General features: G+C 43.5%; 1 long non-coding RNA gene across 2 annotated transcripts in view; it reads left to right on the forward strand.

Moving 5' to 3' along the window:
• LOC111967978 (uncharacterized) overlaps positions 1-13450 on the forward strand; it is a 38852-nt gene that overhangs the window by 9295 nt on the left and 16107 nt on the right. The window contains exon 3 of one of the 2 annotated variants that reach the window (XR_002877818.2): positions 8406-10981. The exons of the other annotated variant lie outside the window; for it this stretch is intronic. This is a non-coding gene — a long non-coding RNA (uncharacterized lncRNA). Of the gene's footprint in view, positions 1-8405; positions 10982-13450 lie in introns of those variants that run through there. 2 annotated transcript variants of the gene reach the window in all.

The following is a 13450-nucleotide window of genomic DNA, read 5'->3' on the forward strand; positions in this document are numbered from 1 at the left end:
ATGGATATCTGTCTCTGCATCTCTGGAGTGTTTCTCGTGACACAGATCCTAGATGTTGTGTACAGTATAGTCTCTCCCAGCCCAGTCCGATGCACTGGCGTCTGGGGAAGTGTCCCAACTGACACCCTATTCCCTATATAGTGCACTACTTTGACCAGGGTGCACTATATAGGTAATAGGGTGAGATTCAGGATGGAGTCTAGGACACATGCCACTGTTTTAGTCATAGGAACCAAGGTCTGCCCGCCAGTCCATTTTAAGGCAGCTACTGTTTTCATTATGGTCAATGCCAACAGGAAAGCCACTGGTTTATGTTGATTAGCCATGGAGACTATTCCCAATTGGGTTTGAATTGACTCACCCCTTTTTAAAAACATTAGTTTCCACCACGAAGTCCCACTGTAGCAGTCTGAGGTTAGATTTCCCCTAGATTAGAGAAAGGGTGTGTGCATGCGTGTGTCTGGACAGTAGGCCTATGTGGGGAAGGTGGTGCGACTTCAACCCATTGAGGTAAAGGACAGCACAGAGTAGTGATTTAGCGATGAAAACCCAATTAGTATCTTTGGAATGGATGCGAGTCGAGTTTCTCTTTTTAAGGTCTTAATCACACAGAACATTGGGGTTTCTCCGTTCTCGTAGAAAGAGCAGTGGACCCTGTCTCTGCTTTTATTGGACGACCACAGGCTTCCAAAGGCGGCAGTACATTTTTATGCAAACATCTCCTTTTTTCCCAGAATGAAATGGTTCACAAGGTATTCTCTGTCATTCCCTATGTTGGCTCGAATATTTTACAATTTGAATAAATAAACTTTGTTTCAGTAACACATTTTGATTTGGAGATGAAACAAAATTGGGACAAGGGTGATAAAACGTATCCTCCTCAGTGATATTATTACATAGTGTTAGTCATTGTATAAACTCTTGAAGGCACCACAGAACATCATGGTTGATTTGGAGAGGGAGTTACTTCGTCCTGTTATAGATGGCGTGGTTAATTCTACTGACTAGTCAGTCAGAGACAAGTCTTAATAAGAACTGAGACATTATAGTTACAGTACAGTAGTTGGACAGCATCTTATACTTCATCTTATGTGTCACAACAAGAAACACTACAGCAGAGCCACCACTATCTCCTAATAACAATCTGCACTGAGATTCTTCCTATCTAGGCCAATGTTCTGGTAATAAGGCATGCCATGGGAGGTTTTGTGTTGTCATCAAACAGAATGTACGTCTGTATTATTGCATTTTCTTAATCTTAACTTTATCTCCATGTGAGGAAACTTTTGGATAGTTTTAAAGCAATCATCAAGTGTTGCCATAGCTGTGATAGTGGATATCCAATACAACATGACTCAACTGCAACAGAAAGGATTTCAGCAGATTATCTTCAGATAAAAAGAAGACCTAATATAGTCCCAACCCTTTATGCTCCACTTTCCCATTTTAATAATCAGCAAATAAGCATTAAGGAATAAATCTCTCAAAACTTCTTTCCATTTGTGATGTTCTGTTCCCTATTTAGTCCACTACTTTTTACCAGGGCCATTTCGGATGCAGGCTTTGGTCTTTAAAACAGGAAACTTATTCCCTTGGCTTATCCTACTCTTTTCCAGTCCTTTCACTGAATCCTGCTGATGTGAAACATATGAGCTGCCTCAAAGTGGCAAAGCCACTGCTTCAACCTCGCTAAGAAGATCACTTCTGATGTCTCCATGTCAAATATATCAGTGTGCTAACCTAGACAGTTGCAGAATGAGAAGTGGAGGCCAGACGTTTCCAACTTATCAAATCATATCAGGTTACCCTTGTGTACATACGCAGTGGCTCGTCGTTCGGAAAGCTCTTAGTGGAATTGTCATGTATTCAGTGCCCAGGCTTTCACTCTCGCCCTTCACCTCCTCAGCCAGCAGATTGCAACTGATATCTTTCAACCCCTGTCACTTTCATTTTTCCTCTCCTCCAGGTTTACTCCAGCAACAGTCCCCCCTGCAATTTGCATAGCCTATCTGTAAAATGGAGCCGGATAATGAATTGGATGGACAGGCAAGCTTTTCCACTGTAGCTAGTCAGGCCAGAGACAGAGAAAGCAATCAGTGCTTTCTCAACCCTGTACAGTACAGAACTATTAGTCTTTATACAGTCTATTTCTGACCACCAAGGTGCACGTTTTCATCAAGAGGTTGAGGAACAGACTCTATAGAGGGGCAATCAACAAAGTGAAGGAGTCCAGGTGAGTCCAATGAGCGCCGATGCGCGTAATGATGGTGACAGGTGTGCGTAATGATGGGCAGCATGGCGCCAGAGAGGGGGAGCGTGACACTCTTGAAGGCACAACAGAACATCACAAATGGAAAGAGGTTTTGAGAGATGTATTCCTTAATGCTTATTGGCTGATTAATTAAAATCGGAAAGTGGAGCATAAAGGGTTGGGACTATATTAGGTCTTCTTTTTATCTGAAGATAATCTGCTGAAATCCTTTCTATTGGAGTTGAGTCATGTTGTATTGGATATCCACTATCACAGCTATGGCAACACTTGATGATTGCTTTAAAACTATCCAAAAGTTTTCTCACATGGAGATAAAGTTAAGATTAAGAAAACACAGAACATTGGCCTAGATAGGAAAAATGGTTATTATACCAAATGTTTAAAAACTGAACCAAGGCTTGAAGTGTCATGTTTATTTAATTGTATTGGTGAAACATAACAAAGCACTGACACAGAGCCCCAGAGGTTTTAACTCTTCGCTGGAACTGCAGCTGCATAGGGATCAATTCATATTTTATCTCGCCCAATAGCTTCAGACTCAGTGAACACCATAAATTCTCACAGATTCATGCCGGGCAATGGTGACCATTCATGTATTTTTTCCTCAACATCAACTTGTTTTTTTCCCCGTCTCTCTCTCGCTCTCTCTCTCTCTCTCTCTCTTTGGCCTTTAATTAGTTTCCTTGCAGCTGTTAACAGATGTTCGGAGAAGAAGAAAGGGCGTGAAATTGGTTTCATTAAAAGTCTAACGAGTGACAAGGGAAGACCCAATAAAACTGAGACTCAAAGTGAGAAAACAGCCAAGACGACAGTGTTTGAAACGTTAACACTGAGAGAGAGAGTGTGTGAGAGTGAGAGAGTGAGAGAGAAAAAATGTCCAGAAAGATTTGTGAGAAATTAGCATGATTTTGCTTGTTAAGTCGTTCTACCAAGACAAATAACGATAAAAAGATGGGAATCCATGAACAAGCCTTTAAAATCATCAAGAACAGAACTTGCACGTTCATACAGTGCATTCGGAAAGTATTCAGACCCCTTGACTTTTTCCACATTTTGTTATGTTACAGCCTTATTCTAAAATGTATTAAATTGCTTTTTCCCCCCTCATCAATCTACACACAATACCCCATAAGGACAAAGCAAAAACACGTTTTTTATACATTTTTGCAAATGTATAAAAAGAAGGGAAATAATACATTTACATAAGGATTCAGACCCTTTACTCAGTACTTTGTTGAAGCACCTTTGACAGCAATTACAGCCTTGAGTCTTCTTGTGTATGAAGCTACAAGCTTGGCAKACCTGTATTTGGGGAATTTCTCCCATTCTTCTCTGCAGATCCTATCAAGCTCTCTCAGGTTGGATGGGGAGTGTCGCTGCACAGCTATTTTCAGGTCTCTCCAGAGATGTTTGATCGGGTTCAAGTCCGGGCTCTGGCTGGGCCACTCAAGGACATTCAGAGACTTGTCCTGAAGCCACTGCTGTGTTGTCTTGGCTGTGTGCTTAGGGTCGTTTTAAAGTCCTGTTGGAAGGTGAACCTTRGCCCCAGTCTGAGGTCCAGAGTGCTCTGGAGCAGGTTATCATCAAGGATCTCTCTGTACTTTGCTCCGTTCATCTTTCTCTCAACCCTGACTAGTCTCCCAGTCCCTGCTGCTGAAAACATCCCCACAGCATGATGCTGCCACCACCATGCTTCACAATAAGGATGTTGCCATGTTTCCCCCAGATGTGCCACTTGGCATTCAGGCCAAAGAGMTCAATCTTGGTTTCATTAGACCAGCAAATCTTGTTTCTCATGGTCTGAGCGTCTTTAGGTGCCTTTTGACAAACTTCAAGCGGGCTGTCATGTCCATTTTACTGAGGAGTGGCTTCCGTCTGGCCAGTCTACCATAAAAGCCTGATTGGTTGAGTGCTGCAGAGATGGTTGTCCTTCTAGAAAGTTCTCCCATCTCCACAAATGAACTCTGGAGATCTTTCAGAGTGACCATCGGATTGTTGGTCACCTCCTTAACCAAGGTTCTTCTCTGTCGATTGCTCAGTTTGGCCGGGCAGCCAGCTCTATGAAGTGTCTTGATGGTTCCAAACTTCTTCCATTTAAGAATGATGGAGGTCACTGTGTTCTTGGGTGCCTTCAATGCTGCAGACATTTTTTTGTACCCTTCCCCAGATCTGTGTCTCGAGACAATCCTGTTTGGAGCTCTACAGAGAATTCTTTAGACCTCATGGGTTGTTTTTTTCTCTGACATTCATTGTCAACTGTGGGACCTTATGTAGACAGGTGTGTGCCTTTCCAAATCATGTCCAATCAATTTAATTGACCACAGGTGGACTCCAATCAAGTTGTAGAAACATCTCAAAGATGATCAATGGAAACAGGATTCACCTGAGTTCAATTTCTCATAGCAAAGAGTCTGATTACTTATGTAAATAAGGATATAATGTTGCTCCCGGACAAGACCCAAATTCCCGTCATTCAAATGAAGAAAATAAGGAAATACAGGGGGCACAGATCAGGGTGCCTTGTGAGAATTCAGTCYGTGAGTGGGTAACCCAGCTCCACCATRCATTCTATTTGCCAACGTGCAATCACTGGAGAATAAATTGGATGAGCTCCGTTCGAGACCATCCTACCAACGGGACATTAAAAACTGTAATAMCTTATGTTTCAGTGAGTCGTGGCTGAACGACAACACGGATAATATACAGTTMACTGGGTTTTCCGTGKGTCGGCAGGACAGAACAGCTACATCCGGTAAGACGAGGGGTGGGMGTGTGTGTCTATTTGTCAACAGCTGGTGCGCGATGTCTAATATTAAGGTAGTCTCGAGGTTTTGCTTGCCTGAGGTAGAGTACCTCATGATAAGCTGTAGACCACACTATCTACAAGAGAGTTTTCATCTATTTTATTCGGAGCCATCTATTTACCACCACAAACCGACGCTYGCACTAAGACTGTACTCTACGAGCTGTATAAGGCCATAAGCAAACAAGAAAAAGCTCATCCAGAAGCGTTGTTCCTAATGGCCGGGGACTTTAATGCAGGCAAACTTAAATCGGTGCAACCAGAGGYAAAAAAACTCTTGACCACYTTTACTCCACACACAGAGACGTGTACAAAGCTCTTCCTRGCCCTCCATTTGGTAAATCTGATCTTAATTCTATCCTCCTGATTCCTGCTTYCAAGCAAAACTAAAGTAGGAAGTACCAGTGACTCGCTCAATACGGAAGTGGTCAGGTGATGCGGATGCTACACTACAACTCTGTGTTCACCCACAACTGCGTGGCCAAGCACGACTCCAGCACCATCATTAAGTTTGCTAACYARACAACGGGGGTAGGCCTGATCACCGACAACGATGAGACAGCCTGTAGATAGGCGGTCAGAGAACTGGCAGTGTGGTGCCAGGACAACAACCTGTCCATCAACGTGAGCAAGACAAACCAGATMAACATGGACTACAGGAAAAGGAGGGCCGAACACGCCCCCATTCACATCGACAMGGCTATAGTAGAGAGGGTTGAGAGTTTCAAGTTCCTTTGTGTCCACATCATCAACAAACTATCATGGTCCAAACACACCAAGACAGTCGTGAAGAGGGCACGACAATGCCTTTTCCCCCTCAGGAGACAGAAAAGATTTGGCATTGGTCCCCAGATCCTCAAAAAGTTCTACAGCTGCACCATCAAGAGCGTGATGACRGGTTGCATCACCGCCTGGTATGGCAACTGCTCGGCATCTGACCGTAAGGCGCTACAAAGGGTAGTGCGTATGACCCAGTACATCACTGGGGCCAAGCTTCCTGCCATCCAGGACCTATATACTAGGCTGTGTCAGAGGAAGGCCCAAAAAATTGCCAAGGYCTCCAGTCCCCTAAGTCATAGACGGTGCTGCGGTACTGCTTGCTGTACGGTAGCAGAGAGAACAAACTCTAGATCAAAAAGGCTTCAAAACAGCTTCTACCCCCAAGCCATAAGATTGCTGAACAATTAATCAAAATAATGGCCACCCAGACTATTTGCATTGACACCCCCCTGTTTGTTTTTACCCTGCTGCTACTCACTGTTTATTATCTKGGCATAGTCACTTTACCCCTACCTACATGTACAAATTACCTCYACTAACCTGTACCCCCGCACATTGACTCGGTACCGGAGCCCCCTGTATATAGCGTTATTATTGTTATTTTATTGTGTTACTTTTTTCCCCTTTAGTTTATGTCGTAAATATGTTCTTATCTCTATTTTCTTAAAACTGTATGGTTGGTTAAGGGCTTGTAAGTAAGCATTTCACGGTAAGGTCTACACCTGTTGTATTCGGCGCATGTGACAAATTTMATTTMATTTGATATAGTCTTGATATAGCCAAAAAGTTGGACCTGTTCCGAAATGGATCRGTGGCTTTCCCACCCMACCCGGTATGCATTTAATTATCAAAAAGCGGATACCCTTTCCGAATGGACCCAAGGACAGTCYGACCCATTCCGAAAAGGACCGTGGGAAACAAACCCAAAGAGACCGATGCTGGTTTGGATCCGAGAGATCCGTTCAAATCCGAGAGTAGAAGAGAGGGAGAAATAAACCTCCAACTGGGCGCTACCAGCGCCATCAACAAACAAGTGGTAATAGCCAAATGATCCACAGGTACGTGTCCTTAAAAACTGCCTGTAKCAAATTACAAAAAAATATTCATTGTGTTTCGATGTGTAGCGTCTTCAAAACTTTATAGTCTATTGTTTTTTACTTTCCTAAAATAATAATTTTCTACCTCACTGTTCAGCTGATTTGAGCACTAAATGCATCCAGGCATTGCATGCATATAGGCCTAAAATCTTACAAAGGCTTGTAAAGGMGTCCATAAGTTTAGGCCTAGCCCTAGACAGACAGAGAAAGATAGAGATATGCCGGCACCATGTTCCCAACATCGACATGGATTTATACATGTCAGATAGGCTACTACTGCTATACAGATATAGGCATACAGAAGGAGTCTAATTCTTAAAATTTCTATCAGAATATGTTTTTATAAAGATAAGCATTATATTGTTAGATTAAAGGAGTAACTAGTAGGTCTAACACTGTGGTTACTAAAATTCAATTTGGATATATTGGGGTTGAGCATTTTTACCTCAACATAGTGTCAAATACACATACAAGCAATAGCCTAAATATAGGCTAATTTTGCTGGGGGGAAAACAAGAAGTATGAATGCTCTGACTTCTGCGGAGGCCACATTGCTGTAAATGCTGTACGGCCACGGCAGATGTCAGATTTACCCTAAATCGGCTTTTAGACTGTCCTAATATGGACACCATAACTATAACTATGTTCTCCTTGTCCCCTGTTGGTTAACTGTTACCTCAGCCATCCTCACAATAGCTAAACAGATGCTCCTCAGCATGGGCTCATTACACAATAAGAGGATGTTAAGAAAAAGAAAAAGCATAGAGGAGCCAAATCCATCTAGCCCTAGGCTTTCTGTAAACTCTGTCCAGATAGTTGCCAGTCAGTCATGGTGAAAAGACAACCATGCCCTGTCTCTCTGTCTCCTTCTAGGTGGTGGTATCCATTTCATATCACTGTGGAGAAATTGGAAACACCTGATAATTAGTCAAACTATTCCAAAAAGTAAGCCTACGTGTGCCAAAACGTTAAGATTGTCAGTAGTCAGAAAATACTTGCCATTTACTGCAATAGTTTTTTACATTTTATTCCTGACTCATCCAGTTTGGCACATTAAAATAACAGGCTACACACTGAAACAATTACAGCCATKATTTCTGCTGTTTTAACAGCTGAYGYTGGGGGGTGGGGGGGTGGATGAATCAGGGAATGACGAGAGCAACGAGACCTATCATGCTGTATGTGACTGTCTCAGCGGTCTTAGACCACTCACTGATGAGAGAGATCGTGGACTGTTTCTCAGAATCCAAAATGGATCCAGGGGCTCTAAGAGCGGTTATTGTGTCATTGTTGGCTATCATGGATTTTGTTTTAAATATATGCAGCTGTTTTATCCCCAGTGACTGACAGTGCTATAAACCTACAYCAGCTAGGAAACATGGCCATGTATACTGTATGTGGATTTTCTTTCTTTTTTTATAGTAAAATGTATTTACCCTCCATCCAATTTCAGAAACCCTACCAACGATGGTGACCTCAAACATCTGCTGCTGAAATGGGTCATCATTGTTTCCCGACAATACTCCCTATGACAACTACATAAAAACACAACTGGTGTAATGTTTGCTTTGTTTTTTTTATACAACACTTGTGTCAACATGATAGGAATCACAGACAGAGAGATGTGAAATATCTGAGCCTGGCTACCCATTGGCCCTCCAAAAACGGGCTGCATCTCAAACGGCACCATATTCCCTATATAGTACTGAACTACTTTTGACCAAAGACCTTTGGGCTAACTACTGCTGGTCACATCTTAAAACTCCCTATCCACCAGACCTTGTCCCAAACAACAAACCAGGTTGTAGCTGTAGTTTCACTTCTAAATTATCACTAACCTCGAGCCTCAGACATGCCATCCTCTTACACACACTCAGATTGGGACGGGACTAATGGACGTTTTTATCAGCCCACTCCTCAGAGCCTGACTCAGGCACTTAATCCTCGTTTAACAAGCAATTAGCGGTGAGCTCATGTCAACTACAGATGTTTGCTCTCCTGTAGCCCCTGATAACACCAGGGTCTTTCTCTGGCGGGTCGGGGCAGGGGCTGGAGAGGAGCGGRAGAGCCTGATAAGGCAGAGGAGAGCACAGCCTAACCTTGTGTCCTACACACATACACACGTCACACACTAATCTCTACGGTTGTGCCCCAAATGGCACCCTATTCCCTATGCAGTATACTACTTTTAACCCGGGGCCCATTAAAACTAGTACACTACATAGGCAATAGGGTTCCATTTGGGATGTAGACTAAGTTTCTAGAGTGGGCATTCCACAGCAGACTCTGTAATAAATAAAAAAGCACCATTGTTGCTTTTCTAAACATATGGGAGTAAACAGTGTTGCTTCACTCTGTCTTTAGGGTAAGTGGATGAATCCTTGAGTCTGGGTCAGACAGGGCACCAGATGACAGGGAAGCCTTATGTAGATGATTGTCGAAGACTTGGCAAAAAGACTCAGAGATCAAACCCCTCTGAACCCCTTACTTTAAACTGAATGATGATGTGTGTGATTGATGTGGCACCTCCACTTGGCACCCCAGGAGGTTATCTGCTACACACACTGTCTCACAGCGAAGGAATTTTACCTCAATTGTCTCTCTAACCCAATCATCTACCCTTATTTATTCATTCGGACGACAACTGTCTGTCTTGCAGCAGCCTATTCAAAAAAGATCGAAGAGGTGCATAGCATTTGCAGCCTAATGCATAGCAGGGCTTGTGAATGTCTTGACACACCAGTACATAGAATATACAGTGCTAAAAAGGTATGCATAGTTAGCAGACTGATTCAGTTGACTTTCTTCTGCTATCGCCTACATAAACTACATTTTTTCCTGGCAATTACTCACTTCCTCTAATTCGAGTTAGCTACCATGGTGCGATTTTGTTCAACATTGAAAACATTGAACTTCTAATCCTTTGTCAGGTGCCCAGGCTGCAGCTCTGGGCCACTTGGTTAGTTTTGTTCTGCTTCCCTGGTGCATGAAGAACCTCCGTAGTGTTGTGTTACAATTAATGTCTTGTTTCTGTTAGGGGGCAGGAAACCGAGTCAAAGTTTGCTTACCCAAAACCTTTCCTGTGTGAATTGGCCACTTGTTTCAGGTTGCTGGTTGCTTACCCCCCAGCCACTGAATGTCCAACTGGCCCCAAATAGGGAAGTTTTATGCAGGTGACCTTTAACCTTCACCATTGTGTCCCAAATTGCATCCTATTCCCTATATTTAGGGCGCAATAATCCCTATGTAATCCACTGTAAAAGGCAATAGGGTGCCATTTGTGATGTGGACTCCCTATTTACGTCTCGGAAAATAGTGGAATTATGACACTTAACACTGTCTGTCTCCTGCAGATGTCTGGGGTAGTTTGGCTATAACTGGGAGCTATTGAGACCACAGGTCAATCCCTGGGCTGGCAGCCCTTTTCTATGGTTTAATAGTAGTAGTGGCACACATTGGAACACATTCACATTGACATCTCATGAAAATGTAATAACTGGATTTTAAATAGCTTGTAAAACATATGTTACTTAACCATTATCAGCATCTTGACAGCATGAATAATGCTATTGTAATTCCCTTGCATTGCTTTTGTTACTTCATGTTTTGGTTACACTGGGATTGGAAATAATGTTTTTGTTGTTACAGTCTATCGACAGCCCTCAATAGATTACAACTCGGACTAAAGCAGAATATATAGCCTGGTCCCAGATATGTTTGTGCTGTTTGGCATAACAATGACCATAAGAGTTGACTATTCAGCACAAACAGATCTGGGACCAGGCTAAGCAGGGTCCGTAGTGGATGAAGAGTCATGCTGTTCTGTCCTGTTCCTCCATTTCAGTACAAAACTCACAGATAGACAGTAACTCTGATAGTAACTGGACGTACAAGGAGACAGTGGGTTGACACTGAAAACACAGGGTTTTATTTGGAACTAATGACACGGTGCAGTGTAGGGCTGCTCCTGGTAAATCATTTATAACTGGCATGTGCATTATTAAAACTGCTTTCATATAAATTCTACACACATGGTGGTGATATGTGAAGCAAGGGCGACCTCTAGAGACAAACAGTTCAAATGGTCCCCAAATGGCATCATAGGGCTGAGAGGGAGATGCGTTAGCTGTGTTTGTTTTATTTTMGAGATGAGAGTCATGCCTTTCATTTGATGTACAGTGATAAGTAAGAGAGTATGAGAGAGAGCTCGGTGGAGAACAACTCTGCCCTATCACCTCTGACTGATGGGAGGCTGAGCCACTCTCGCTACTAATATATACAACCAATCAAATGGAGCCACACTTATACACAACCAATCACCGGCTCCCAGCACCCTTTCTGATCACCCTCCCCCTGATGTGTGGTCATTGGTTTCTCTTTCACCTCCCACTCTTGTAGGCTAAATCAAGAGCCCTGGCCTGGGATGGAAAATAGTTATACCACAAAAACACAATCAGTCCATTTTATTTATTTTACTAGGCAAGTCGGTTAAGAACAAATTCTTAATTCCAATGACTGCTTTGGAACAGTGGGTTAACTGCCTTGTTCAGGGGCAGACCGGCAGATTTTTACCTTGTCAGCTTGTGGATTTGATCTAGCAACCTTTTGGTTATTAGTCCAATGCTCTAACCACTAGGCTACCTGCCACCCCCATCACTGACTGGTTTGCCAATCAATGATCAACCAGCCAATCAGATCTGCCTCTTATCCATTTGGCTTGGCTGGTTCTTAATCCGTTCCGTATCGTGGTGGTGGTGTTACCGTTAATTGCTTCCTCCTCGTTGTAGTCGGATCCCCTTACACCTGTGATCTTTATCTGAGAATGAGGTCAGTAGCCAAGGCAAAGCAGGCCGATCTGATTTCCACACACTGGGCGTACACTGAGCTTTGCACTCACACACAAGCACAAGCACAAGCACAAGCATGCACAAGCACACTCACACACAAACATACAAACACACTCACTCCTAAGGAATGGGGAAGGATGGAAACATTGCTCTGTTCCAACGAGGCTTGGCTGTTTGGGTTATTCTATTCGGGGATTAGAGTGCTTGACTGATTGGCATAGCCTTATATTGAGCTCAAATGCTCCAAATAGATCCAAATGTAAAGCTCTGATCCCATCCATGTGATGATGTCATTGCTGTTGTCAGTCCCTGGTGGTTTTGATTCTGAATAGATATCTCTGTGTCTCAGAGCCTACCTTTCAAGTTTACTAAGTTTCCTTTATTAGCCATATCCATTACCTTAACGCTAACCTTGGCCAATGGGTCCCTGGGATATGATACACATGCTACTTCTTTAGAACAATCTGTCACTAGTCCATAGCTTGTAATCAATAACGTCATAAAAGGCCCAAACCGCAGACATTTCTTTTACCTACTTTGCAGCAGTGTTTAATCAATGGCTATTCTTGTCAGAAGTTTGATATGGTTGTCAATTCAATTTTTTGTTAGTATCAGTGGTAGTATGTGTGATGTCTGTCTGCACAGCCTCGGGGCAGGTTAGCCTACAGTCTGAGTGTCATGCAAATAGCCTACAACTTCAGATCTTGATCGTGTCAACCATGTCCTGAACCATGACAGACAGGCACTCGCTAAGTGCCCTTAGTCCTAGAGTTCAAGTCTGCCACCGAAACAGCATGAAAAATAAGAAAATTGATTTGACAAATTAACTATAGGGAATGCAAATATCTGCCTATATCGCTGAGTCTATGCAGATGCAAAACCATGCAGATTATGTCATGGGGTCAACAAGGTCCTATTCCAAAAAGTCTCTTTGTATCCTCTGGCCCAACCTCCACCCCCATAACCTCCCATAGATCTATGGGTAACTGTCCTTTCTTTAAAGCTTTTACCCCCCTGTCCTCCTCTACCCCAACCTCCAACATCCCCTCCCCCTTACGTCACCCCACCCCTAGGCCAACTCTAGGGAGCAGAAGGTCTCTGGGCATTCCACCATCCATGAAGACTTTCTCTTTTCTACCTTTACTTTGATTTCACGCTCGTTATTTCCCCGTGGCTCTGGTGACCCCAGACAAGGGCTTCCATACCTGGGGGAACAATGGAGGTTTGAACTGCCTGATCGGGCTAAGCTGGAGAGGGGAACAGGGGGTGTTTTGTCCTCTTGCTACCTCACACAGCCGGTGCCCGGGGAGAAAAGGGAAAGGGGGAAGACGCATTGCCGTAAAACCCCAATTTTCTGCAGATTAAATCAAATTAGCAGCAGGGCTGCCTCTGAATGAGGATCATCTCTGAAGGGGGTGTCTTCTCTTCTCCTGCCGCTATCCTCTCTACCTCTTTCTCCTCTCGCTATAGTTTCCAGCTGTTCTGCTGCTGTAGTCAAAGGAAGAGTCCAACCTTCCCTCCCCAAATCTCCTCCTCCTCTACCCTTTAATGATGCCCCAAAGGCACCGGGGCCAGAGGGCAGGTGGCAGATTGAATGGCTTTGGTTTGTTGGAAAGGACAATTCAACCAACTGGTCTCGTTCTAATGACCT

This window comes from Salvelinus sp. IW2-2015, linkage group LG8 (assembly GCF_002910315.2).
Source record: "Salvelinus sp. IW2-2015 linkage group LG8, ASM291031v2, whole genome shotgun sequence".
In the NCBI taxonomy this organism is placed as follows: Eukaryota; Metazoa; Chordata; class Actinopteri; order Salmoniformes; family Salmonidae; genus Salvelinus; species Salvelinus sp. IW2-2015.